This window comes from Uranotaenia lowii, chromosome 2, assembly GCF_029784155.1.
Source record: "Uranotaenia lowii strain MFRU-FL chromosome 2, ASM2978415v1, whole genome shotgun sequence".
Lineage (NCBI taxonomy): Eukaryota > Metazoa > Arthropoda > Insecta > Diptera > Culicidae > Uranotaenia > Uranotaenia lowii.
The window spans coordinates 380,546,245-380,574,002 of record NC_073692.1 but is presented as its reverse complement, the minus strand read 5'-3'; the positions used below and the strand labels follow the sequence as shown (position 1 = coordinate 380,574,002).

Sequence of the window (27,758 nt, the reverse complement as noted above, 5' to 3'; positions counted from 1 at the left end):
GGTGCGGTTGCGTGATGCCGAGGCTATGGAAGACCCGTTGTCCATATATGATGAACCATCTGTAGTGGTGATCACTGATGCGGGGCCACACGAGGTGTAGAACTGCGGGTTGCCATGAACGACGTCACAGGCTGGGAAGTGACAGCAGGAGTCGGAGGGTTTTTTGATCCAAAATCCTCGAATTCACGGAATAGAATTCCCGATGGCCAAGTCTTCGGGGAAAGGGCAATGTCTTTCAGCTTAGGATCCACCCCGACTTTGAAGGAAATTGACCTGAGCGTGGAGACATCAACATCTTTGCGGACTAGGGCATGAACTTCGGTCGACTCGCATTGTAGACATTCCATAACAAGTTCTTCTATGTCTTTAGCCGTAACACTGTTATCAAGTCGTGCGAGATAAATCCAAAATTTTTTTTCAGGAGGAGCAACTGTCGTAATAGTTTTAACGGTCACTTGTTTAGTACCCACACAAGGAGCGACAGTTGGGTTCTCGACTCGTCGCCTCTTGTTGGTGGGAGTAGCTAGGCTAGGCCATGGAGCAGGGATGCGAGGAGATGGGTTGATGTTGGGACGAACGTTCAAAATTTTGTCCAGCTTCAGGTTGGTCGTCGCAAATTCCGACTTCACTTCTGCGACTAAGGAAGCCTGATTCGTCCGCATGTCCGCGATAATGGATTCGTAGCTGCCCAAACAGCGACGAAAAGCGGCATTTTTAAGAAGTCTGCAACATTCGTCACAGACCCAGAGCAGATTTTTGTTGTCTGCCTTCGACTTAAGGTGCGACGAAAGCAGCCCCGCACACTTTAGGTGAAACACCAGGCTGCACAGGCCTTGACAAAGAATGCTGTCGGAGTCACCCGTAGGTTTTGCGCATTTGTCAATTTAACAGATTTGTAGTGCCTTGTCTGTGCGAAAGAAAATCTGTGTTGCGATGAATTGATTCACGATTGCTCGTCTGTTTGGAACAATATCTGTGCCACGCTCAGAGCGGGATCAGATCAAAACAAACAGCAGTATCAATAGCGAATGCAACGAAACTTTTAGCGAGGTATTCACGGCTCGAAAATCACGGATCAGTAGGGAATTCACTTTGCGCGGCAGCTTCCGGAGTTGAAAAATACAGGGATCGAAAAACGGAACGGACTAAACGGCACGGAACACGTTAAAAATAAGAATAAAAAACGGAGCGATGTAAGTACACACAATAAAAACAATCACCAAGATATTTACATATGTGTGTTTACTAACGAATTATGTCTAAAAAATTGAAATCTGGAAATTGAATTGACAAACCATCTTAACAGATTAAGGACCACAAAAAAAATTATGACGAGAAACACCCAAATTCGGCATCCTTTGTTTCAGAAGGACTAAGTTACGGCAAATGTTGTTCTCAATTTTGTTGAATAAATTTAACACTCAAATTCAGTGCATTTGCGTTATACCAAACATATTATAATCAACATTGGTAACTCTCAGCATGCTTCATATACTTCAGCAAGGACATGTATGTCAGCACCACCTCCAGGAGAAAGTTCTTACTAGATGGAAATTTCAAGCATTGAGGTACTGAGGAAACTCTTAACATTCTTTCCATCAACCGTGGGTTCGCGTCTTAACTACAAAAGTTCGTGTTTGAACTTGCATTTCTATGACCACGCAGAAAATTTTGTTTATGTTTTATTTTAAACATAGGAATTTCAGCCTACTCCAACTTTTCTTCGTGTAGCAAAGTATGTTGCTATGGTTCTCAATTTGTGTTGTTTTCTGCCGAATGGAAAAAAGGTCCCGACTGACGGAGTATGGTAATAAATCTACAATTTGAGATTCTAATGTCATATGAATTGGAACAATCATTGATGGAAATCTCACTGTTTGGACAGCACTGAATATTTCATAAAAGAAATCATAAGAAGGCAACAATTTACTAAGACAATTGATCTTAAAATCTACTTTAAAATATTATTTGAGGTTTATTGATGACCACATCATCATTATTATTATTATTATTATTATTATCTGGAGCACGTTTGGTAAATGGAAATCAGCATTTCTCTAAAATGAATAAATTGGTGAAGGAAAAAATCCTTCGTGTAGAATTAGCTCTTTTCAATACTTTTCATTTAGGCACATCTAATTTTTTGAAAACTCCATAACATGTTGGACCGATGAATAAAAATCATATTTTGAGTATAAAATTTATTAACGAAGTCAACTTACTTATCATGAAAGATATTATGAAAAAAAAGAAGATATACTTGTTTTGAATTTAGTATAATTATCAGATCGGGACACAAAGTTTTGGTGATAATGAGCTTAACAGTTTTCGCCAGAAGCTTTCGAAATTTAGTCTAAGGCAACTTAGGTCTTCTCGATAGCATTTATTCATGTTCGTAAGAACTTTCCTCACATGGAGGCGCGTTTCATGTGTCCTTCAAGTTTCTTAGGAGTGAGGAATATTCCTACTATATTATATTTGGTTATACTTTGAGGTGTAGCACATTGTTAGTACGCGAAAAAACGAGGTATCTCGTATTTGGTCCGCAATGTGTTAAGTTCATGAACTCTTGAATTTTTCAACAATTTATGTTGATTGTAAAATTTATTTACAAGTTAAACCTTTTTCTGAATTCTGAATCTGCATTCTGAATCTGAATTCTGAACCTGAATTAAAAATTTGTTCTTTTAATCTGTATCCAAATTTCTATACGATTTCTGAAATGCACAAAAAAATCGATTTTCGAATCTTATTCCAGATCAGAATTTATGAGTCAAGTTTTAGAGCTCTCATTCATGAGTCTATTATTTAAATTCACTATTTCAATAATTCATTATTAATCAGTATTGTAAATCAGAATTAAAATATGAGTTTTCTAGGAACTGAGTTTGACATTTCAAATTAGGATTTACATTTCGAAGCTATAAATTTTTGAATTTTGTGTAAGAATTAAGTTTAAGAATTTCAAATTTGAATATAAAACAAAATTTCACTTTTTTCGAATTTGGAAAACTAGTATCAAAATATTGAAAATGCATATGATCTTGAAAAACATGATTTGTCATGAAATGCAAAACGAAATTTGAACCAGTATTTCAAAGCAGCTTTTTATTTCTTATTTCTTAAGATTGTTCGAACTGAAAATCAAGAATCCTGAAATGGATACAAAACACGAAAATAGGAATACAATTTTTATTATGAGAAATATGGAATCAGAACCTCCGAAATTTGATTTGAATTTGATTCAAGACTTTATATTCAGACCTGAATTACGATGAACAAATGAGAAAATTTTGAAAAAGTGTAGCAGAATTTCTGACTTGGGATGAATTTTTGAGGTTTAGCATTAGTTTATAGTCTAGAAAGTTAGTTTCGATAAACCTTATTCTATTATCATATTTTGGTTCAGAATTTAAAATTTTGAGTATAGAGTAGAATACATCGCTTGCTGTTTTGGATCCTCATGGGGGGGTTAACCCCCAAAATCCCCCCCGTTCCTACGGTTATGCTTCCCCCTATCACATTACGAATTGTTATTGATTTTTAAATTTTAACCTGAATTTGAAAGAAAATCCACTAACATTTTTGTTAATATTTTAATGAACATGTTAATTGTCTTGAAACCTCAAAACCCCGATCCTTGAATTTTCATTAACATTTTCATAAACAACACAAGGAGACTTCAATAGTACGAAAGCGACGAACCCTCAATCCTCGTGATATGTGATCCCGAAAAGCTACAGTTACACTAAGCATTAGCTATGGATAGATTCCTAGAATAAATTCTGAATTTGAACCATAATCATCAGAGATTCATAAATCGCTAAAAAACGGTCCCACGCGAAATACCGTTGATAAAGAAGGCCCATATCAAATGATCTCTAAGCATTCTCGAATATCGAGTTCGTCGCTGCTGGTCCAGCGCCATTGAAGTCTCCTCGTGATATCCGCAAAGATAAAGTTGATTTGCTCTAAAACGCCATCTCCATTAATTTCATCGTCTCTTATTGTCACTCCGTTGTTGCAGAGCACAGTTCAAACCAGCAGCACCTGTAGAAAAGCTTAAGCTCTAAGTACCGGAAATAATTGGTTTCAATTCACTTAAGTTGAGAGCCCGACAATCGAAAAAGTGCGGGCGTGCGGCGCGCGGAGTTTTATTTGCCTTCTTTATTCAAGCTGTTTGTTCACCAGCCAGAAAGCTTTTAATCCCGGTCGCTGGTCGTAAACCTCTTTGCAACAAAGTTTGACTCCGTGAGTGAGTGAGTGAGTAGTAAGTGAGAAGGTGAATGAGTAGGTGAGCGAGTCAGTGAGTAAGTTAGTGAGTGGCGTGAACGGCGTCGTCGCAATAGTTTAAATTTTTTGCTTCGCAGCTGCTGCTACTAGCAGGAGTTCAACTAGTTTAAGCTTAAGACTTGCGCCTCAGCTCAAGTCGTAACTTGGCGCGCAGTTTGGTTTAGTCCAGCGTTACGCGTACTACCGATTGGACGTTTGCATTTTAGGCTGCTGCTGCGCCTGAGATATTCCGGTTGATGTTTTGGTTTGGTTGTCATTCCGTTGAAATCCGATCGTTTCCAGTGAGATTAATCCAGCATCTAAGAGAAAGGAAAAAAAAGGTGACTAAGCGTGGTCCAGCTAACTCTCCAGGTGGGAAGCTGGCTAAAAGTGATAGAGATCGATTGCTGATGCCAATTGGTTGCGGCAATAGTGTGAAGAAAACACCGACTCGTTCACATCGTTTGGATGTTTTATTTTTAAGTGTTTGAGGCTGATTTCGATCACAAATTGATCGCTTGGATAATTGCAGTAGCCTAAATTCAAATCTTGAGTACAACCAAAAAATTTAGTCAAGATCTATGAAAGTGATTTCATGAGTGAAACTTAAATTGGAAATTGTGTCCCCTCGAAATGAAAACGAATCAAAAGTGAAATTGCAATTGAAGCTGCCCCTGATCTGATCTGGTCATTTGAACTAACGAGGACACCTGATCGTTGATTCCGCAAATTGTATCCAACAGCAACAAAACGTGATCCACTTCGATCCAAACTGCCGGTAAATTGCACAGAAAGTCTCCTAGTGTGATCGAATTTCGAAACAAAATCTTATGCAAAAATAGAGGAAGCATAAAAGAGTGTCGCCAACAATATTGGATCGAATTCAATGGCAAAAAAATCGAAGCGAAACTTAGAAAAAAAAAAATTAAACCACAAGTGACCCCCAACTAATCATCATCCTCTTCAGACCTTCCCGGACTAGAAGAGAAAGGAAAGTGTTTGCGTTTGTGTATGATTCAATACCACTTTTTTACCCTTCCTTCTTCTCTAATTTGTGTGGGAAATCCAATCAGCCGGTGTTTTTGTGATATCACTACCGATATTTCGAACGGAAAATAAAAGAAAAAAAAACCGAAAACATCTTCAGCAAGGTTCGATTGGATTGTGTGCAGCTCTTATATTTTTTTTATAGTGAAGACGACCATAGTTGAGTGATTTTATTTCTGCTTGATTTTGCTCGATTGTGGTGCGAAGGAGTGTGTTGTGTTCATCCGGTTAAGAAAAGTTTGCCAAATTCTCAATCAAGGTCTTCGGTTCAGTCTCCGGTCAACAAACAGTGATAAAGGCGCCCCTCTTAGTCAAGGTGAGTAACGATTGTGCAAGGGTTTATTATTTTGTTGAGTGCAATTGCAGCAGCAGGCTCATGCATCAGCGAACTTTATTGGGAGTAAACGGTGTAAAGGAATTTGTTTATATCGGATATTAACTCGGTTTTAAATTTGGCAAGCCTTGTGAGGATAGGGAATTTATAATCAGTGGATCATAAAAAACAATTAAGTCACAGACGCTAAAAAAGATTTGAAATATCATTTCTTAAATTGTAATCCTGAATTCAAATTCTGAGGCCTGTATTATAAATTCTGAATTTTGAGTTCTAAATTCTGGGTTCTAAATTCTAGAGTCAGAGTACTAAATTATAGATTCTGGATTCTGAATTGTGAATTCTAAAATCTGAGTTCTGAATTTTCATTTCTTGAATTTTCAAAAGTGTTGATTTTTCTTCCTGTTGAAAAATCTTATAAAAATCTTACCGTCTGATTCCACATGTTTCAATCTAAAATGTGGGCAAAATTAGGGTTTTATTGAATACAAAATCAATCAAAAATTTAAATAAAATAGGTACTTGAAATCGGAAGGCCGTTGAAAATTTTATCAAATTAGTACCCCTAGGTTGGGATTTTTATTTGATATTATTAATCCCAGAAAAAGAAAAGAAAAAAAAATTTGATATTAATGGAACTGACTTTAAAAAAAATCTAAACCCAAAAAATAAATAGAAAATTTAGATTTCATTTTTTTATTTTATTTTTTGAAAAAATTTAAGCTAATATTGTCAAATCTGATCTTTTTTGTACAATAGACGGATAACCGAACGGGGAAGTCTAAAAAAATATGAAAGTTTTAGCACAAAAACATAAAGGTAGGAGAAATATGTAGGGATATATTTCATTAGCGAATTTAGAAGTACTGTTTGTCCAGAAAAGCAATATGTACACTGTACTTTGATCTTAAACAGATCCCGATTTAATAAAAAAATTTACTAGGTTTTAACATTTGATTGAATTTAACAGAATCTAATTTTTAACATACCTTCCGCCAACACTCTTTTTTTTTTGTTCACACCAGAAAAATGGAATTAAAATCTATTAAAATATAATCACATGAAAAATTCTCACAATATATCCTTCATGTTTTAACACAACAGCTTTATTTGTGGCATTACTGTCCATACAATTTGATTTTATTTTTCCTGGCCCCGATAATTTATTATTTGTTATGAATTTTCTTTAGACTGAATGTATTATAAACTTTTCAAAATACCATACCCAGTAAAAAACTGACAAAACAACCAAATCATAAAAAAATGATTAGAGAATGATTAGAGTAAACTTTATAAATCTCAGATATGTGTCTGGCACAAAAAGCGAAATATTATTTACAAGAAGTTTTTCAAATTGTTTTACTTAAAAAAATTGTATTTAGAATTAAGGGATGGTTAAATATTACAATGTTTTTTAAATTCTTTATTGAAAACAGCTCATACCTTGAGGTTTTGAGAAGCCATACTCATCTTTTGTAAAGAAAAAATACATCATCGTTCGGAATTGTAATTTACTTACTTCTCTGATGGTTTTTGGGATGGGATTTGAATAAATTTGCCATTCAAATCGTGTTTTAATTATTTTTCCAAAAAAAATCTTTTATGAGGTTACCACTTTTTCATATTTTTAAACAACTTAAATTGCAGTATTAAAAGTTGTGCATTAGACCGCCCCAAATTTGTATGGGAAATTTTAAACTTGGGAAATGTTATGCTGCAGGCTCATGTCAATTTTGGGCCAGATCTCATCACGGGAAGGGGTCGTAAGCCTGAAGTTTGAATGAGATTTTGAGACATTTTATTCGGGAGGAACATGAAAAACCAGTTTTTCATAAATAACTTTGGTCCTCTGTGGCCATTTTTTTTATGACACACATTCTTTTGACTCTTGTACAAAATTGATGGTTTCGGTAAATAACGGATTAGCAACCATTGCACAGTCAATTGGATAGTCATTCAAATTAAGCTAAGCTCAAGGTAGTCGGATAATCGAACGGGAATAAACCTTGCAAAATTCCTATTTTCCGAAATCAAAATGCTTTCAAACTTTTAGAGTTTTTTTTGTGGTTAATGGTGTGTTGAGTACAGATTTTTTTTTAAATTTATACCAGATGGGTTAAAAATGGATGTATGTGAAAAATCTCATGATCAAATTTTGAAAACCGACGATATAGGACATTTTGAAGATGAACTGACCTGTGCAAAATTTCAGCTCAATCGGACTTGATCTAGGGGTTCCTCAAAACGCTCGATATATCGGTTTGATGACCCTCAAAAATCACCAAAAAGGGGACCAATGGAAATCTGAAAAATCGAACATCTAATTTTGAAGCCAAATGATTTAGAAGTGTAGGGAATGTCGAGATCCGGTGTTATCTCGAAAGACAAATTAAGTCCAAAAATCGACTTTCTGGGACGACAGGTGGTTTTATGAAAAACAGTTTAGTTCAAGATAGTTGATTTTTGACCAAGTTATTTTTGGTTGAAGGCCCCGAAAATGAGTGCTTCTTAAAAATTAACATGTAATATGAACAACGGGTTATTTAAAAAAACAATCGATTTGTCAATAACTTTTTCCAGTATAAAACTCCTCAAAAAATTATTATTTTAAGGCCCTAAAGATCAACGATAAGATTCAAGTTCTTTAAGTGACAACAATAATATTTTTTCAACGAATAAATTTGAAAGTTCAGTCAGAAGAGTTCGAGTCATCTGAGCTAATGGACATGAGTTCGAGAACAACAATGTACCAATCCAGAAATTCGATCGTGGTTCATATCGAAGCTGTCACTTATTTAGTTTCACAGAATCACAAGCTTAAATGAAATACTGGAACAACTGAAAACACTTTTTAGATTCTATTTTTTTCGAGCTTAAGGAACGCTCCGCCCTCAGAGCTGTCTTAAAACATAAGGTGAAATTGAAAATATGAAGAATTGTGAATATTTAGTAATTAAAAAAAAAAAATGCTGCAATCTTGCAAATTTATAGCATAACAAACAAGATTAAAACTGAAAGCAATTGATAAAAAAAATTTATGAAAAAAATCTAGTACTATAATCAAAAAGTATTATGTACCTTCTTGTAGGGAAGCAAAATTTGAATAAAAATATTTTTCTTACGATAGAGTGTCATAAGACATGAATCCAGACGCTAGAGGACCTTATCAATCCAAGCAAGAAGTGGATTGAAGGCTGTAAAATATACAACACGCTTTTACACGACTGTTTTAACCCACGGTTTCTCTATACATATAGAAAAAAAATTAGAAAAAAAACCTGTTCAGATTTGAAAATTTTGTACGAATCAAACCTACATATGTTTTGGAAATTTTCTAAGAATCGATTGAAGGCTGTTGGATCAAACGTACGCTTCTGAAAATGGTGATATTGCTGATTTTTCCCAAAATTTCCCTTTATTTTCAATTAATAATTATCAAGAAAATATGTTTTGATGCCAAAAGATTGAAGGCTCTTTTGGCATCAAAACATATGTTTGAATAAAAAAAAAAAGAAAATATGTTCGGACTTATCTTGTGTGATTTTTTCCGCGGACTAAAGTGAATGCTGTTGAAGCCAGTGAAGGCTTCTGAAAATTTAGAAACCCTCCTTTCTGTTTACATATTTCAAAGAATTCAGAAAAAGTGTGTTCGTGCTTGAAATTTTTTATCAAAATTAGACTTATTTTAAGTGAGTTGAATCCACCAATCCCCTACATTTTCTAATATTTCATTCGATTCCTCAGAAATAAAAAATCTAAAAATAGGTATAAGTTTTTTTTTCAAAATTTGAAGTCTTATCATGCCTTTCTAAATTATTTTGAAAATATAGGGAATCGAGGGTAAAATCAGCTATATCATCATTTTTAGAAGCGCGTGGTGGCTCCAACAGCATTCGTTTAACAAATACACAAAATAAGTTACATTTTGTTCAAAATTTTCTAATCTGATTATGGTTTTTTGTGAACAATTCGAAAAATATAGGAGTAGGCTTGGAGCTCCAAAAATTTCAAAGAACATCCAGAAGCTGATGCAATTCAATCCATCATAAAACGTCGAATAGACAAAGTGCCTCTTTATGCTACGTGAAAAAATTGTTAACACGCTAAGTTTTCGTCCTCCCAATGACGAGGAAGAATGACCTTAATGGGTTAAATTCCAATAAAAAAGGAAAAAAAGTTCTCCCAAGCAATGTGAATGTCGCATTAAGATTGACTAACGAATATAGAAAGTAATGGATGAGTCGCCTCTTACGACGTGGGCCTGTATCACACAAATAGATGATTTGAACTATTGATTCTGAACTAAGGGTAGGGGAGAGTGGGGTATCGTGGGCCATGGGGAAACGTGGGCCACTTTTAATATCTCAGATGTGTGTTGAGATAAAAATCTCAAACCAACTGTCATCGTCGTCACTTTGCGTGAGCATGTATTCCTATATGTTGTTGACTGAAATACGCATCATATGCTTCTTTTATTTATCAAGCTAAAAAAAGTTTGAAAAATTTACTTACATAATTAAAAAAACACCCGCTAATTTCATTGATGGGGAACCTAAAGTGCATAACAAAAATATGCTCATACGCTTATGATCTTAGTTTTGTCATGATCTTTCACGTGGAAAAGGAATTTTTGATTAATCATCAATAAGTCACACAAACGCAACCAATTTGCAAATCATAGCTTGTGGGGAATCGTGGGCCACACATCTTGAATCACCTATATGTTTATGTTTTTATACACATTCAGAACTTGAAATACGTTTTACCTATCTGCAAAGTTTTGTTTATGCTAAATGAAGAGTTATGAAAAATATTTTGTCCATCCTATATAAGAAATTTTGCCAAAACGTTCGCGAGCCAGGTTTTGGAATCTATGCGAACATACACAGCTCTCTTTTTATTTCATCATCTGAAATTGCTTTAAAATAACGAAATGAATTAGGAAATCACAGTTTTGGGTCAACTCATAAACTTTGCATGTTATTTTGTCAATTTGGATTTGGTGGCCCACGATTCCCCACCATTTTTTAAAATCCAAAAAATATTACTTTTTTTCAAACAGTCAGAATTTAGGGAAAATAACTTAATAAAAAAATTAAAAAACTACTTTATAATACCTTGAAAATGTAGAAAACCATACCATTTTTTGTTTTTAATTTATCTATTATAATAAATAAGTTATGGAACAACGAAAAAAAGTGGCCCATGATTCTCCACTCTCCCATACTATAAAAAAATTATCCTGTACTAAAGCAAATATCATGAACTCAGTATGTATAAAGTTTTTTCTTGTAATTTGATTCTCGGCATATCGGTGAAAGTGTATATTCTTGGAGAAAGAATATCAGATATGAAAATTTATAAAGATGGATAGAAGAGTTAGGAGAAAATTTACAGATGTTGAAAAGAACGAAAAAACAATTTTGCGAGGAAAACTTATTAACGTACACCATACTTTACCCCGCAACATTTCATTATTTAGGAGAAGGATAAGTTTTCCTCGCAAAATTGCTCTTTCGCTCTTTTCAATATCTGTAAATTTTTTTCTAACTTTTCTATCCATCTTTATCAATTTTCATTTCTGATATTCTTTCTCCAAGAATATACACTTTCAATGACATTCTGAAAAACAATTTACAAAAATCAATTAACGGTGGTTAAATTATCTTAAAAATCAGTGAATAGTTTTCCAAGATTTGTGTGTTTTTGCAAAAGAATTTCCAGATAAAAAAAATTCAATTCATTGAAATTTTAAAGTCTTATTTTGTTTCTTTAGTTCCACGGTTTTATCCGTTTTATAAAAACTTGGGATATTTGTTTGAGGTTCTTAACTCATTTCTGATCAGATATTTTTTAAATAATAACTGAATATAAGTTTGAACATTTAATTTCATTTTACCTTCAATTAATTTAATCGTGAATAATATTTAACTTTATTTACTTGTCTTTACCTTTTTCGCTCAAAACTTAAATGGAGCATTCCAAGTTTTTTACTTTTCAATAAAGAAATCGTTCCGTCGAACGGAGAGTTTTATGCTTCTGATTCAATTTTAATGAAAATCACTTAATATTTTCGTTTTCTATCAATAATGCACATTCAGAAAAGAAAAATTTCACATTTCTATATATTATTTTGTAATGTAAGAAATTGTATGTGTTTCTTCTGTCGTTTTTTCTGTGAATATTTTATGATCATTTGTTTTTAAATCAGCTCAAAATGGTTCGAGTTATATCATATTTCAAATTCGTTTTGTATAGGAGCCCCTCCTCTTATTAGTCGACGATTTTCAAACTGGCCCGAAAAACCCTTCGGTTACAAAATTTCACGTTATTCTGATCTGTATGATGATCTATATGTTCAATATTGATTCTGTATCATGTCCCGATTAAACATTTGCACCTTTGTTTATTTGTCGGTATAGAAACAAAGTTTTGATGATATAAGGTCTAAAAATAGAATATCAAAGTCGAAAGTCTCCTATTTTTGGACCCTTTAAACATTTTCCGGGGTTTCCATTGATTTTCATTTATTCTTGGAAAAATAAGTAGTATGGTTTTTGTTCTTCAAGGTGAATGTAACTTCCCATTTATTTTTTGTTTGAACAATGAAAAAACGTGACTTTTCCTTATCCACTCTAATTTTCCAAAAAGCGCCCCACAAACTGAGTTGTCTGATTTGAAAATGTTAACAGAAAGACTTTTCTCGGAGCTGTATGGTAGGATTCAGGAAGAATAAAAGTTAATTGTGTGCATAGGAGTATTACTCTTTTATGCTAGCAAAATGAATCATTTACAATTTTCGATTTTAGGACTAAAGTAGGCTCTAGGTCCAAAGTAGGAGCATTCGTCCTATTCTAATCTTTTTTGTTTTTTTTTTATTTGATTTTAATCAACTTGGTCATTTGTCCTGTTATTTTGATAGCAACATGGTTGAGTTCGAAATCGCTCAATAACTGTCAAAATTATGTCATATCACACGTTGATTTTATATGGAAGCCCCACCCATGGAAATTGCTATTTTCGAAATTATTAAACGAACCATATCTAAAAACCCTCGAATACCGGATTCACCTCATTCTGAACGCCCGTTTCTACGTGATGATGTAACACAAAAACGCCTCCATTTTTATATATAGTTTAAATATTCATTTTTGTATGGGACCTACATGTTATAAACGATGGAAAGGTAACATATTGAAATAAATTATCTAGTCATGCAAAAAATTGCAAGTGTTCCAAATTTCATGCAAATCGCTTTAAAATAGTTAAAATTTTGATTTTCTTATTAAATGATTTTTCATGGGAGCTCCCGGTTCCAAAGCGATAGTGTCCATTCTAGTAAATCAACTTCTTGTTTCGTGTCGCGCTTGTAAACCAATTTTCATGAATATCGCTTAAAAAACGTTCGAGTTGTTTTCTATTTGAAGTTAATTTTGTGTATGGGAGGCCCCGATCCATAAAATGTTAGAGTCTTACAACCATTATACAAACCTTTGGCCTCGTGTAGCAAATATCACATCATTCTGACCACCCGTTCATAAGTTATGGTGTCAAAATAACGTCTCCATTTTAATAGGGGAGGGTGGGGTAACATGGGCCACTTTTTTTTCTTTGTTTCACAACTTCTTTATTATCATAGATAAAAAGAAAAAAAATAATGGAAATGTTTTCTACATTTTTAAGGTATCATTAGGCTTTTTTATTTATTTCTTCCCAAGCTCTGACATGGTTCCCCATCGGTAGCAAGGTCCTGCCTATGTGTGTGTGGCTTGGTCTTCGAATTTCTTCTTGGGCTTCCACGGCTGATGGATCGTCGAGGGAAGTCATCCAACCTTCAGAGACCTACAATGGTTGGCAATCCACTCCGCTTGCAATAGTCTCTTCAGATTAACCCTAAATGTATTCCCTCTGAAGTATTTATTATATATACCTAGTAATTAATCTTAAATGAAACACATCTTACCTGTCGGCAACTAATGAGATTAGAACCCAAAAGTTTCTTGCCGATACCGGGAATCGAACCCAGTACGCCTGGGTTACCAGACTCGCGCCAGCCTATCCGCTAGACCACATCAGCGCTTTTTTTCCCAAGTTCGGACTGTTTAAAAAAAAATTTCTTTTGGATTTTGAAAAACTGTGGGAAACGTGGGTTACCAAATCCAATTTGACTAGATAACGTCAAAGTTTATGAGTTGACCCAAAACTGAAATTTCATAACTCATTCAGTTATTTTGAAGCAATTTCAGATGAGGAAATAAAAAAGAGAGTTGTGTATGATCGAATAGTTCCTAATTCCTGGTTTGCGAATATTTTGGCAAAATTCATTATATAGGAATTATGTGTGTACTGTGGGTCTCCCACGGATGCAATTTGCGGGAGCTTTAATTATGTAGGTACATATTACTAAGCTAGTTAAATAACATAAGCATATGATACGTACATAAGTCAACAATTTATAGAAAAACATGCTTACGCAAAGCGACGACGATGACAGTTGGATTGGGATTTTTATCTCAATACACAGCTTTGATATTTAGAGTGGCCCACGTTTCTCCATGGCCCATGTTGCTCCACTCTCCCCTATATAAGATTGCGGGTGAAAAGGCATTAAATCTCTAATGTTAAGGTCCTGTGACGTTTGAAGCATGTCCAATAGATTTTAGTGTTATTTTTACTTAAGTACTTTTGTACAATTTTTTTTCCTATAGTAGACCAGAAATATCAAAAAAATCATATTTCTCAAATATTTTTCATCACCTTGAAAATTTGATATTTTTCAGGTACGAAATGAACCAAGACATAATCATAAGGTTTGGTTTTAGCCAGAATAATTACATTTTGCTGTACTTACACTTTTTATCCATTATGCAGCGATTTGAGCTTTGTTGATTCTTTATTATAATTTTGAACTTCGAACAAGTGTTTACAGTTCTAACTTTAAGTTTTGATACCGGATTCAACCTCAGAACATTTATCATTTCTTATTTCCGTTCACTTTTCCGCGTTGCAACTTATCATTTTGGTTTCGAATACTAAATATTGTACTTCGAGTATTAAATTAACAGTAAGAAACCGACAATTTGAATAAAGTCAAAAATAAAATTTCCAAACCTTGATGCTTAGTTCAATGGAATTAAAATATCTCAATTAAAAGGGGTTATGTTCCTATGCCCTCCGGAACAAAAACTGAACGAAAAACCAATCACTGTTGGGAGGGGCGGCGGCACTAATCTTGAATGCCGTGAAAAGTTTGCAAGGCAATCAAAAAAATAGGCAACTTGATGAACTCTCCCCTGAATGTTTGAATTGGTTAGAGCAAGGCGAAGGGAAAATCGGAATGGACGGAAAGCAGCAGCAGTAGCAGATTAGTTAGTTGCCATCCGTTTATCCGCTGCTCAATGGTGCGTGGCTCCGAAAGTCTCAAGCACAGTTTTCTATCACTAGGCTTAAATAGAGACTGCAAATGGTCGCCTCGGAAAAGCTTTCGGAGTTCTGTTGCCATTCCTATTTTTTTCGGTGTTGCCAAAAGAAATCGCTGGTGGCCCCATTCAATGTGTGCCAAATTTGGCACAAAAGTCATGCAACACTGGGAGCTAGGAAAAAACAAGAAAAGGCACGACAAATAAATATACAAAGAATCATGACACCGAATGGCCTCGGCAGTGAAACTCCTCAAATACCTTCTTATGAATGGAACACCAGAAAATGGAAAGCTACACAGGAAAAAGGAAGCGGAAGATGTGTCGCTCGCTGTTTGGTGCTGACTGGAAAAGTGCCTCCAGTCAGCACCCTTCTTGCGATATTTTCCTGTTGCCGAATAGTAGTTACGTTACGAGGGGGTGGGAAATGATGGGTGACTCCAAACTATATCAATAACAACACTCGCAATGCTAATGACAATGGTGATGAAAACTATTAGACTGTTTGGCTCTTTTTGGCTCTACTAGACAAACAAACGCGATTGTTGTTGCTCAATGGTTCAGTAGCAGCTATAGCAAGCAATAGGTGGCGTCAGTTTTGCAAAGGAAAGGGCGTATCAAACTTTTCGTTGAATTGTCGCCGGGCGGGCTGTCTTTGGTTTATGAGTCCCGCTGCTTGCTAGCTGCTCGTTTATCGTAATAACTATAGTCATGGTAGGTTTTTTTTTCTTGCTTCTTCAGGTTGCGCTTGGTTTGGCACCGAATAAAATGTCGGCCAGATCTTTCTGTTTTCCTTACCTATTTTCTAACGTCCAACAACCGGCCGTTGCGCGAGAAATTACGACATTTTTCGCTTATTTTTTATTAGTTCTGCCAGTGAGATTTTAATGTGTTTGATAGTGTTGATAGATTTCGTGAAGTCTTCTTCTATGGTTTTTATTTGTAATTAGCACTCTTAATTGATTTGATTTGTAATTTTTCTCATTATCACTGTATATTGCATTTTTTTTAAAGTTCAGATTTTTAATTAATAAGTCGAATGCAATAAATCTGCATGAACTCATTTTTCTAGTACCGTCAACTGCGGCATCATGCAACACTTTTCAACTTCAATGGCTCCTAAAAACTGAATGTCAACAGATCATCATATCTCTTGTACATCAAAAGTTTAAAGGTTGATTGGACATCAAATTGACGTAATCGGAAAAATTATTGGTTTCATCAGTTACTTTTGAATTTACAAAAACATTTGATCCCACTAAGAAAAAGGGGTAAGAAGCAACAAACTTTGTTTTTAATGAAAAATAAAATGAAATTTTTTGAAAATTTATAATTTCTGATGTATTTGTGTTATCACCATCAAAGCACCAATTGCAGTAATTTTTGGTTTTGTTCGAATTAAATTTTACATTTTTCTGTGAAGAATGTTTTTAAAGAAAAAGCAAAAGGTTGTTGCATACATTTAGGGGTAAAAGAATACTACAAAAATTTCTAAAAGCTGAAATCATAAAAGGTAATGTATGGATGAATGAAATTTTAAAATAACATACGAAATTCCAGCATATGGAAACGAGATTAAAATGTAATCTTTGATTTGCATTTTGATGCATTTTAGCCCAGACTGGTAACTGAATTATAGAATAGTAATTTGAAAAAAATTTGATGATTGTTCGATATCCTAAATAGTTTTGCACCAACAGTGTTGGTATAGGATAATAAAAGCAATATAAAGTTTGAAGGTGATATCATTGAGTCAATCCGTCGTATCAAGCGTGGTCCTATAGGTTGATCGAGGTGTCCGATCCCTCCCCCCACGCGGAAGAAAAACGGTTCAAGAAACCCCAAAACCCTATGTTTTTTTAAATTTTTTTGTGTGTATATGTTTTTAATTTAAGATTTGAAAAGATTTTGGCATAGAAAATTCTAATACTTTTTTCAGATTTTGGTACTAAAAATTCCAAATTACTGAAATTTTTAATGAAATCAGTCATTGGAAGCTGATAAACTCTTTTATGTAAGATTCGATTTTTTTTCTAGATTTTCTAGTTATCGAGATACAATGGTTTAGAAAATTTACTCTCTAGAACTCAATTTGGTTTTTGGCTGGAAAATTCTCAGATGTTGTATTTGGTGATTAGGATTACAACAACGTTTGTTCTACAAAAATATATATTGGTTAACAATATTTGATTTATTAAACAAAATGTTCCAGGCAAGTTTTTTTATTTTATAATTTTTAACCAACATCGGTTATTTCTTTTTTCAAAAAAATCAATCCAGCATCTTTGTTACACTTAAGGCTACATATTTAAAACTTTTATTCACAACAAAAAAAACTGAATCTAAGTTTTCTGAGACTTCGAAACAGCTGATTTTTAGTAAAATGGATCATTTTTAATGGTTTTAAGCTTCACTTTGCAATATCAAATTCCACACGCTTGTCAAACACCTGTCATCATTATGGAATCTGATCACAATATCTTTTTGATCATTTAGTCGAAAAGGTCAAAAAAAACTTTTAGTTCGGTATAATAACAGTTTTAGTAAATTACGCCTAAAAACAGCGTTGGGCACTGGAAAATAGACTGAGTCGATTTGGGGTCATTTTTGAATTTCTCAAACCCTGGGGTCTTAAAAGCTTCTTTTTGGTCCAAAACTCATCCATGATTTTTTGCAGAATTTTTAAGTAACGTTTACATGAGTAAATTTGAACTTTTAGGTTTGTATTCGAAAATTGAATATTTTTTCAAATCAACATCATTTTTCTTTCTTCTGTGGAACCGAGCCTGCTTATGGTTTTTGTGCCAATTTATAAATTTCTTACAGGAAATTTTCCGCTGATCAACTTTGTCGAATATCAGAACTTGGTATCTTTTTAGACAAAAAAGTTATTAGCCCTTTAACAGGTGTATGTCTTTTTGGATTGATAAACCATGAAGGCAATTGACACCACTGCTGGGTGCCTAGCGATGTATTGCAAGACCACTTTTCATACCATACTTCGTGAGGCACAAGCAGTGGTGTCAATTGCATTCATGGTTTATCAATCCAAAAAGACATACACCTGTTAAAGAACTAATAGCTTTTTTGTCGAAGCTTTTAAGACCCCAGGGTTGGAGAAATTCAAAAATGACCCCAAATCGACTCAGTCTACTGGAAAAGAAAACTATTTAGTGTATTTTTTACTCGCAGTCATCCGAAATCGAATCGTTTATTTTCAAAACCTTTGTTATATTTTACAGTTTTTTTTCCAAAAGGAAACAAATTATTTTAATAAATTTATTACCTGTTTTCAAATGTTAGCCTTGAATCTTAGAAACGAGAGTAGAGATAATGAAATATTTGAATTCAGCCGTCCCAAATCAGTCAAAATCAGATCTTCAATTTTATGCACATTGAAGAAATTGGAATTGTTTATGCCTTGTCTAACCAACAATGGATGCTTTATTTTATGGTTTTATAACTTCACAAGGCAACAAAATCCACATGTTTACGATACAAAGAATTTAAGATCATATTTAAGTTTTGGAGCGCTGATTCTATTGATTATCTGATATTTTTGTTTGAAAACAGGTATGTTTAAATCTATAAAACAAATGTGTGCACTGTTTTGGCAAAACTTAAGAATATTACAAATATTTTGAAAATAAAATTTAACCCCCGAATCAACTTTCCCGAAAGCTGCGATAAATTTTTTTTTCTGAAAAAAGTGATTGAAATTTTTTTCTAGTAATTTTTTTTTATTAAGTTACGAAAATTACGAAAATTTTCTTCCACAGTATGTTCTGAATTGCTTAACGGATAAATCAAGTATAAGTTTACTTTTTCGGACGTAGCAATTGGCGTTGAGGACCAAAAATGTGAAAAAAGGGGTGCGAAATAAGAATAGCACCACTTGAGTTTTTCAACAAAAACAAGATTATTTTTAAAAATTTACTGTTTAAAAGAGAATAATAATGATTCCACGAATTATTTGAATAGATAACTGCATTTTAGGAGTTTTCCAGAATTCCAAGGTTTTCAAAGGTTTTAAAAGGGGGTTTTAAGAGATGCTCCTCTAGCGTTAAGGAATTTGATATTTGAGCTATAAAACTTTATCAAACTGCTTGATTTCTTCATTAACATTCATAAGTATGAGTTTGAATCCAAAAAGCAGGTTAGGATTCAAAAATACTAATGTTTTTAAATAGTCAAACACTATTTCTCTAGTTTTAAGCCATAGATGGCAGCACTATCTTGCCATTTAACCAAATTCATGCCCATTTTCGATTATCCGGGACTAATTAGGGAGTGCTGGATGATTTTGTTCAAGAAATAAAAACATGTACCGTGTGAACGCTTTGGAAATTCTAAAATCACTAAATCCAAAAAGAATTAGAATTGCATCAAGGTCACTAAAAGTGATTTTTTTGGATCGATTATCAGAATAAAGTTATATTTTGCGATGGAGCTTAATGGACCAGACCGCTAGCTGTATTATTGGTATTATTGGTTTGCAATTGAATCGGAAGTTGAGATGAGCAGAAATTTTGGCGGTTGTACATTTTTGTGCTGGTGATTCTTTTGCAAATCCGGAAAAGCTTTCTGCAGCGTGAACTTCCACAAAACTGTGATGGGAAAATACCTCAAAATGATGAATATGGGGCTAAATAAATCTGGAAAATCAATATTGAGACTAAATTTGGTTTTAACTGCAAGATAGTGCTGCCATCTACGACTTGAAACTGGAAAAAATGTGGTTCACTGAACAACATCAAAGTTTTTGATTTCCAACCAATTTTTTTATGATTTTTTTCAAAATTAATCCCGAATGTTTGTTTCATCATTTCACGTCATTTTAATGTAGAAAGTAAGTTGTTAGGTAAAGAATTACAGCTCAAATATCAAATTCCTTAGTTTTAGAAGAACATCTTTTAAAACCCCATTTTAAAACCTTTGAAAACCTTTGGAATACTGGAAAACTCCTTAAAATGCAGTTATCTATTCGAATAATGCGTAGAAGCATTATTATTCACATTTTAAACAGTAAACTTTAAAAAATAATCTTGTTTTTATTGAAAATTTTTCTTATTTCTTATTTCGCACCCCTCGTTTTCACATTTTTGGTCCTCAACGCCAATTGCTACGTCCAAAAAAATTAAACTTATGCTTGATTTATCCGTTAAGCAATTCAGAACATACTGTGGAGAAAATTTTCGTAATTTTCAATCATTCATATTCTAACAAGCAAAACACGTAGTGGTGCTATTCTTATTTCACTCACTGTACCAGGGCTTGAAGTTGGTCACTTGTGAGTAACTTTGTCACTTTTTTAAAGCTGGTCACTCACCAGTTACTTTTTTGAAATTTGGTCACTAAAGTCACTAGTTTCAATATTTTACTAACAAATTACTACATATTACCTCCAAAAAATCGCTTCTGCATTTTTGTTTCAATTTAATTTTACAGGTCGGCCTCTATTATTCGTATTCTCTAGTTTTGAAAAATTATGTCGAACTTCTATACCCGAACTTCCTTCAAAACATGCCTGCCATGATGGACTGTCGATTTGGAGCCTTTTTTCTGTTTGAATTATGAATCCGTTGATATTTTTTTCTGTGGTGGAAATTACTTTTTGGATCTCTTACAAAAACAATTTATGCCAATAAATTTTTTTTTTACGTAGGTACTGAATGGAGCTAAAAAATGTTAAAAAAAATATTCCTATCCATATGTTGACTCGTTAGAAAGTTAATTTCTTAGGGCCTGAGGTCCAAACAGTTTTGTTTTAGCTCAAAATGCAATGTAATGTGTAACTAAATGATACGAAGTTAAGGTCTTAGATGAAGTTCTCTATCAGAAAAAAATCTTTTTTATTTTTCATCAATTGGCACAAAAGAGATAAAACTTCTTTTAGAGTAGAAAGAAAAATCATGTTTGTTTTGCAGAGCGAAATTTGCCCAAACATTCCTGAAAATTAAGATTTACTCATAAAAATTTTTCTTTAAAATTTGGCAAAAATTGGATGATGTAGAGCCAAAACGAAAATTTTTAGACCTCAGGCCCTGAGATATTTAAAAAATGACCCAAAATTGACTCAGTTTGATGCCTGCTTTGAGCCATTTGATAAACATTTTTTTTATTTGCAGGAGCTCCTTATAATCCTTATAAAAACTGTATTTAAAATTACATATTGATTATTTAATTAACTGATTGAAATTTTTGATGCCCCTATTGATGAAATTTTTGGCTTAATTTTACCCTAATTTAATTTGAAAGTTACTATTTTCCCCTACTGATATTGATACTCAATTCAAGCATAATTTTAAGCAGCTATTGAGTTCTTATGCTCGCGTAAATTTTGTTATGTCAATTTTAAGATATTTTGACACATGGAAAAGTTATATTTCTAGAGTAACATTTCATAAGGGCGAAACTAGCAGTTAGCTCGAATCGAGAAAAACGCGTTTGAAATTTCGGAATATCTAATCAAATTCTATTTAAAACATCGTCCACTTTTTCTTCAAAAAAATCAAAAAATGTGCATTATATTCACTAATTGTTCGTTGGTTATCAAGAACTTTAACTTTTTTCACTAAATTTCAGATATTTTCGAGTTTCGCCGTTTTTTGTTTTCGATTCCAGTTACGCCTGCAAGTTTCGCCCAATTGATCGGCCGTTTTTGTTTTGGTTTTGAAGTTAGGCCCTTTGGTCCTTCACGCAAAAACTTATTAGGCCATTTTGTCACACACGGTCAACTCAGTTACGCCTATTGGCCCTACACGAATAGATAAATTAACCCCATTTTGAATAGGCGTAACTTCACGTTCCAACGAAAATGCATCAACATGAAGTTTCGCCCGTTTTAATTCTATCAATTTTTTGAAAGTTTTAAGCGATTTTAAGATGAAACCGCGTTTATTAGGTAAAGTGCAACTGCGTAAATCCGGAATGGTCGTTAACTCGATTTGTTTACATTTGGCAGTTTCGCCCTTTTGAAATGTTACGCTAGATTTAATCTAAACTCACGTTAAAAAAAATATATTGATATATCAGTTAAATTACGCGTCTACTGGAACAGAAATATGGTTGCTTGGTTCTGACCCGAAAATTCGATCAACCCAACCATCAGATTTATATCACCACTACATTGAACCATCAGATAATACTTTGCCACGAAGAATAAATGGCTGATAAGCGATCGCATCGATGCTAAAAATCCAACAGCAAATTTGGCTATTTTTACTGTAAATGCGGGGAGCGAACCTGGGACATCGTAGATTCAAAATATTTATAAAATTAATTTGATCAGATAAAATGCATGGCTTTTTTCCTTTTTGTTTTTAATGAAACACATTTCCATTTTTTAATTTAAATATATTAGATCGTGCATGATTTTTCATTGTAACCACTACACTGTTTGTGTTTTGCTGCTGCTGGGTGAGCCACCGCCTTGACCTGAAACAAAACCCTGTTTATTTTTTCTGGTAGAAGTTGAACAGCCGGCGCCTGAAAGAAAATAAAAGCTCTTGGTCAAATATGATTGTGACAATAATTTCCAAGGTTTAAGAATAGCATTTAAGGGGCCATTCAAATATAACGTAACGCGTTTAGGGGTGGGGGAGGGGGTATAGCAGTTTGTTACGGTGAGTGAATTCTGAATTACGTTACGTAATATTTGAACGGCCCCTAACATACGTGTTATTATCTTGTTTTTCCTCGGTTTTTGTTTATTCCACTTTCCGGATCTTCGGGGGTACGCTCTCTCTTAATGATCTGAAGACATTATTTAAATATTGTTTTCGAAAAGGAAATCAACTAAAAAAAAAACAAATCATATTTATCTTTCCACTTTGTGCTGGTCGACTTCTTAAGAGAATTCTCATTATTTAAATAACTTCTGCTGTTTTTTCATCTAAGTCAGACAAATTTCTTGATTGTCGATACGAAATTCGAGGGCTAGTCAAGCATCAATGATATTTGAGAACTGACAATCAGATTATATAATGTAGCCAAATCTACCAGCAGTTGAATTATTTAAACGATAAGCAGTCAAGAAATCCTATAGAGCCAGATCAACTTTACATAAACGCTAGTTTGTTCTTAGTTATCGACGTAGATTAAGCAATATTATGGGTTCAGCTAAAAATCTGTGATATGGAAGAGCCAACCATACAAATGTTGATATCAACCTGTAGAGTTTTTTTTTATCCGTGTTGAGTTAAAACATTTGTGACTATTTTACTGATGATCTATTTATGGGGGTGATTACCACCATAAACCCCATCCCCCTCCCGTAGATCCGCGCATGACAAGTCATTTGTTTGGTTTTGATCACCGCACTTTCTTGTGGTTTTTTTAATTGATATTTTTCGGTTATTTACGACGAAAAATAAAACTGCTGTTTTTTTTTACGTTTCGGTGTCGGCTTGGTTTTCGGTTGGATGGGATCGTTCTCTGGAATTGTGGCGTCCCTCTCAGCTTTTTTTATTAGAGCGTCGTAGAAATTCGAAATATCTATGGCGTCCTTTTGCTGCTCTCTCTCCTCTTAGTTTTATGTGGAGTGTTTCTCCGATTTTTCTTCTACCCTCATCGCTCACTTTTTCCAAGATAAAATTTATATTCTATTGTCTTTTCATTTAAATTTAGTTTTTCTGAGGATCGCTGAAATTCAGTAAGCCGAAACGTAAAAACAGCAGTTTTATTTTTCGTCGTTAATCACCGAAAAATAACAATTAGAGAAAACCGCACGAATCACAATTTAGAAAAATATAACAAAATAGTAAAAACTTAGGCAGGACAAAATTGCGCTGAGAACAAAAATATCAAAGACGGGATCTGTTTGCAAATGTAATCTTTTTAAAATTATCATATTATTAGGGATTCAATTTCTACAATGAATCATGTCTTCTCTTTCGATGGGGATTTGAGGGTCATATACTGAATGTTAATTTTTCATTGATTGTGGGAACTCCTTCTGAGTTAATATGCTCTGTATAATTTTTTATTGGTTTCTTAACTTGGAATTTTGGTTTGTATCCCTTTTGTTAGGTTTTTTGCCTGTTAACTCATCAAGTTCTGCTCTAGATTTTTGATTATGTGTTATTTAAATTCCTTCCTGGTAATCTAATAGGTACTTGACACTTCTCAATCTTGTTTATATAATTCTTGGTTTTCAAATTAGAATCTAGAACTTTCAATCATTTATTTCGAACCATTATGTAATAATATTTTCAATTTGGTAGGGAATATCCTTTTAGTCATTTTGGTTATTTTTTTCATCGTTTACAATATCGCCCTTATGTACTAATACGCAGAAAAAAGCTGGTTGGCTAAAATTGCTCCAAAAACGTTGACTAACCGCATGTTGAGCCAACAGTTTAGTAAAGGTACAGAACTGAGCAGGCTGAAAACTGCATTATATCGAGACGCGATCGCACATGCACTCACTCTGGCTGGTCTCAATGATGCAATCCCCCTTTGCTCGTTCGTTTGGTTTCTGGGGCCTCTGGGCGAACCGAAAATAGTCACTTTATTGGTCGCCCCGGTTTTTCGATCTGGTTTTTCATGGCAATGATAAAAATGGCCAATCATTTACACTTTGTATGTTTGTCGGTTTGGTCAATTGATCGTTTTTGAGCGTAGGTACATATCCAAATCTAGCGCTATAATTATGGTTTGCTCACACTCGGCAGGCAGCGCGGTTCCAAATTGCGCGGAACCCTTTTCCTGAAGCGACAAATCTTCACCGTTGTAACTGCTTGTGGTGGAATCCAAATTGTATAATTATTTCTTAAATAGGGATTACCCAGATCTCAAAGCAATTTGAAGACTTGTAAAATAATCTCATAATATTTCAATGCGGTTCTATGTGTTTCACCTGACGCAGCGCGGCATGTCTGTTTGATCGTAAAAGTCGTTTTCAGTCACAGATATAGATAGTTTCGGTTCTAGCTATCTTTATCATACACCACAGTGAATATTTTTAATATTCTTAAACAAGATTTAGTACTGAATTTTAACTCCTGAAAAAAGTTAAAATTCAAATTTTGAGGTTTTAAGATCGAATAAATTTATCAAAAACTTAAGTTCCGATACGTTTGATTCATACTGCAAAAGCTCCCAAGTAGAAACAAGTTCTAAAATGAAAGGAAAATTGATACCGTATGCTGTATAATGTATGGCGTCTGGTGAAACACGTCACGCGTATCGCTTTCGTAGTGCACCGTGTACAATCATCTTGGGAAACTTCCTAGATACTTAGGCCAAAGACTTGATGCTAAAATTGTAGCAAGTCTGTCTGCTATCCAAGGGCCAGAGATGTTGTTATCTTTTACAACTCAGAGCGTGAAATACCAGATCTTGAGGCAAGATCCACAGAGTGATACAAGAGACACCCTCAATCCGGAAAATCGGAAGCACCGCGAAAGGATTTGAGTTTGTTTTTACCCTCACTCGGTACCTGACAGTCAAATGGGATGCGGTGTCAATATTGGAATTGCATGTTGTAAAAAGTAGTTATTACTATTAAAAAATCAAATTAAGTCTAGTAGTTGCTCGAAAAAGCGGTACACGTTTCCGTGCGACTCGTTGCGGGAACGTGCCATTTATTTGCCCCTCTACTCTATCCAAACCAAACAACCTCACGATTCGCAGTTTAATAAAGTAGACATTTATGTTTGGAACGAAGCATATTGCTACCCGAGGATGATGTCGAGGAGGCTGCCGCAACTTAACCCGAGCATCTCTCGCGCTGGAAAGATATCTCTCTCGTAAATTATTAAAAACATTATTACTAGCATTCAGCAAATAGAGGCGATGTGCGTTTTTGTTTGATTTGTGGATGGTGCCGGATAAAGGAAAAAGATAACGAGTTTTCCGATGCGACCTATGAAGGTGGTATTAGCTAAGAAAGGAGTAAAGAAAAAACAGAGTAAATGAGCTCCGATCCCGGAATTGGGTCTGAAATGGTTAGAAAAAAAGTAGGTATAATTTTCAATTTCTAAACACCAAAGAGTCAAGTTATATATATTTAAAAGTAATAAAAAACGCACTTTATTCGTTATATAACTGAGCTATTTACAGTGTTGTTTATGGTTTTGTAAGAAAATCGTTTGTTTTTTTCCAAATGCATTTTTTCGTGATAACCGATTAACTTAAAAGAAAGCTTTTTTTTTCAACATTTATGCAGGCAGAATTAAGAGTTTTCACTGTATAAAATGGGTAGCATAAAAAGGATAACCCATCGGCAATTGTCACGTTCGATTACGAGTCACCACTGTTGTTAAGATTTAACATAGTCTATAATATAAAATTCTCTTGTAACGGTGTTTGTAGTACTACTCCTCCGAAATGACCCAACCGATTCTAATGAAATTATTTTTAAGAATAATCTTTAGATATGCGAATCGGTTTATATCGAATAAAAATAACACAAAGTCGCATCAATTGTCCGTAATAATTAAATTTGTAATAATTTGAATCAAATAAAAGTCATGGCATCCATTTTTTTCGAGATTTTCTTTGCCTTGGGCGGTTTGTTTTTTGTCTCCATGGTCAAGGCATCGCGAGCAAACGTCGCGAGAGGATAGTAACCATGGCATAGCATACTGATTAGTGGGAACATTTGGGCGCTTTTTTTCAATCAAGCCTATTTTCAATGCATGAAGCCGAGATTCGATTTTTTCATTTATATTCTTATTTCATTTGTACACCACATATTAATGAATGACGCCTAGATGTGACCCAGATTGATATTTTGTCCATCGAATCAAAACCATCTTAAACGATTTAAAATATTAAAACTATTCTGATTTCGTGTTATTTAAAACAGCAACTGAATATTAGACTGGCCCGTAACAAAAAAAATCCTTATATTCCACGCGGCACCCCCTAGGTTGGTGTCTTTAGGTGAAAAAATGACTTTCTTAAAGTTTCAGGTCATTGGGGCAGAGGTACGAGCTGGCGCAAAGGACTTGAAATTTGTATGGAAATTTTCGGCAAAATTTATGAAAAATCGACATACTTTCACTCTTTGTGTTCTAAAATGTGTTTCCAGTATGCTAGAAAGCTCTTAAATTACTGACTTCTCTGTGCTGGATTTGAACTCGCAATCTCCGACTTTATAGGCCAACGCATTATCGACTATGCTACAGTGAATTCGGATAAAATCGTCAATTTTGCCTAGGCTGGGAGAATTGTTTCGTCACCAAGAAAATTTCATTTCTTTTGTCTCCTTTCTGCCGACTTACTTCCCTGATAGAGCTTATGCTTGTATTTTGGGGGCGCGACTCGAATTGCGGATGTTTTGGGTCATTCCCTTTTTTTTTTTTAATATTACAAACGACTTTAACCAAAGTCCTTTTTTCATTTTCTTCAACTTCCTAACCTTTCCTGATAGACTAGGCTTGCCAGATATATACTTTCAGGAAAAAGCGGGACATTTCACGAAAAAAAAGCGGGACATAGCCGAAAAAAGCGGGACATTTTAGAAACTTTTAAAACAGCTTAGTTGTATACATATACCATTAGCCAAAGTTGTTCATAGAAAGTACACTACACTAAGTTTTTTCCTACATGACTTCTATTTGAACGGTTTTCGTCATATGCAACGATATTTTCCACGGTTCATACAAATGAACACGAATTTTGAGGGAAAGTATTTCAAGTCGTGCATGTTAACGGCGGATTTAATACCGCGTAAAAAA

General features: G+C 34.1%; 1 protein-coding gene across 8 annotated transcripts in view; it reads left to right on the top strand.

Moving 5' to 3' along the window:
* Positions 1-4,471: 4,471 nt before the first annotated feature.
* LOC129743252 (mucin-2-like) overlaps positions 4,472-27,758 on the top strand; it is a 268,501-nt gene continuing 245,214 nt past the window's right edge. For 6 of the 8 annotated variants that reach the window (XM_055735238.1, XM_055735232.1, XM_055735237.1 and 3 more), the window contains exon 1: positions 4,472-5,635. The gene's annotated coding sequence lies outside the window, so the exon portion shown is untranslated. The remainder of the gene's footprint in view (positions 5,636-27,758) is intronic. The other 2 variants (XM_055735230.1, XM_055735231.1) reach the window with 2 other exon arrangements.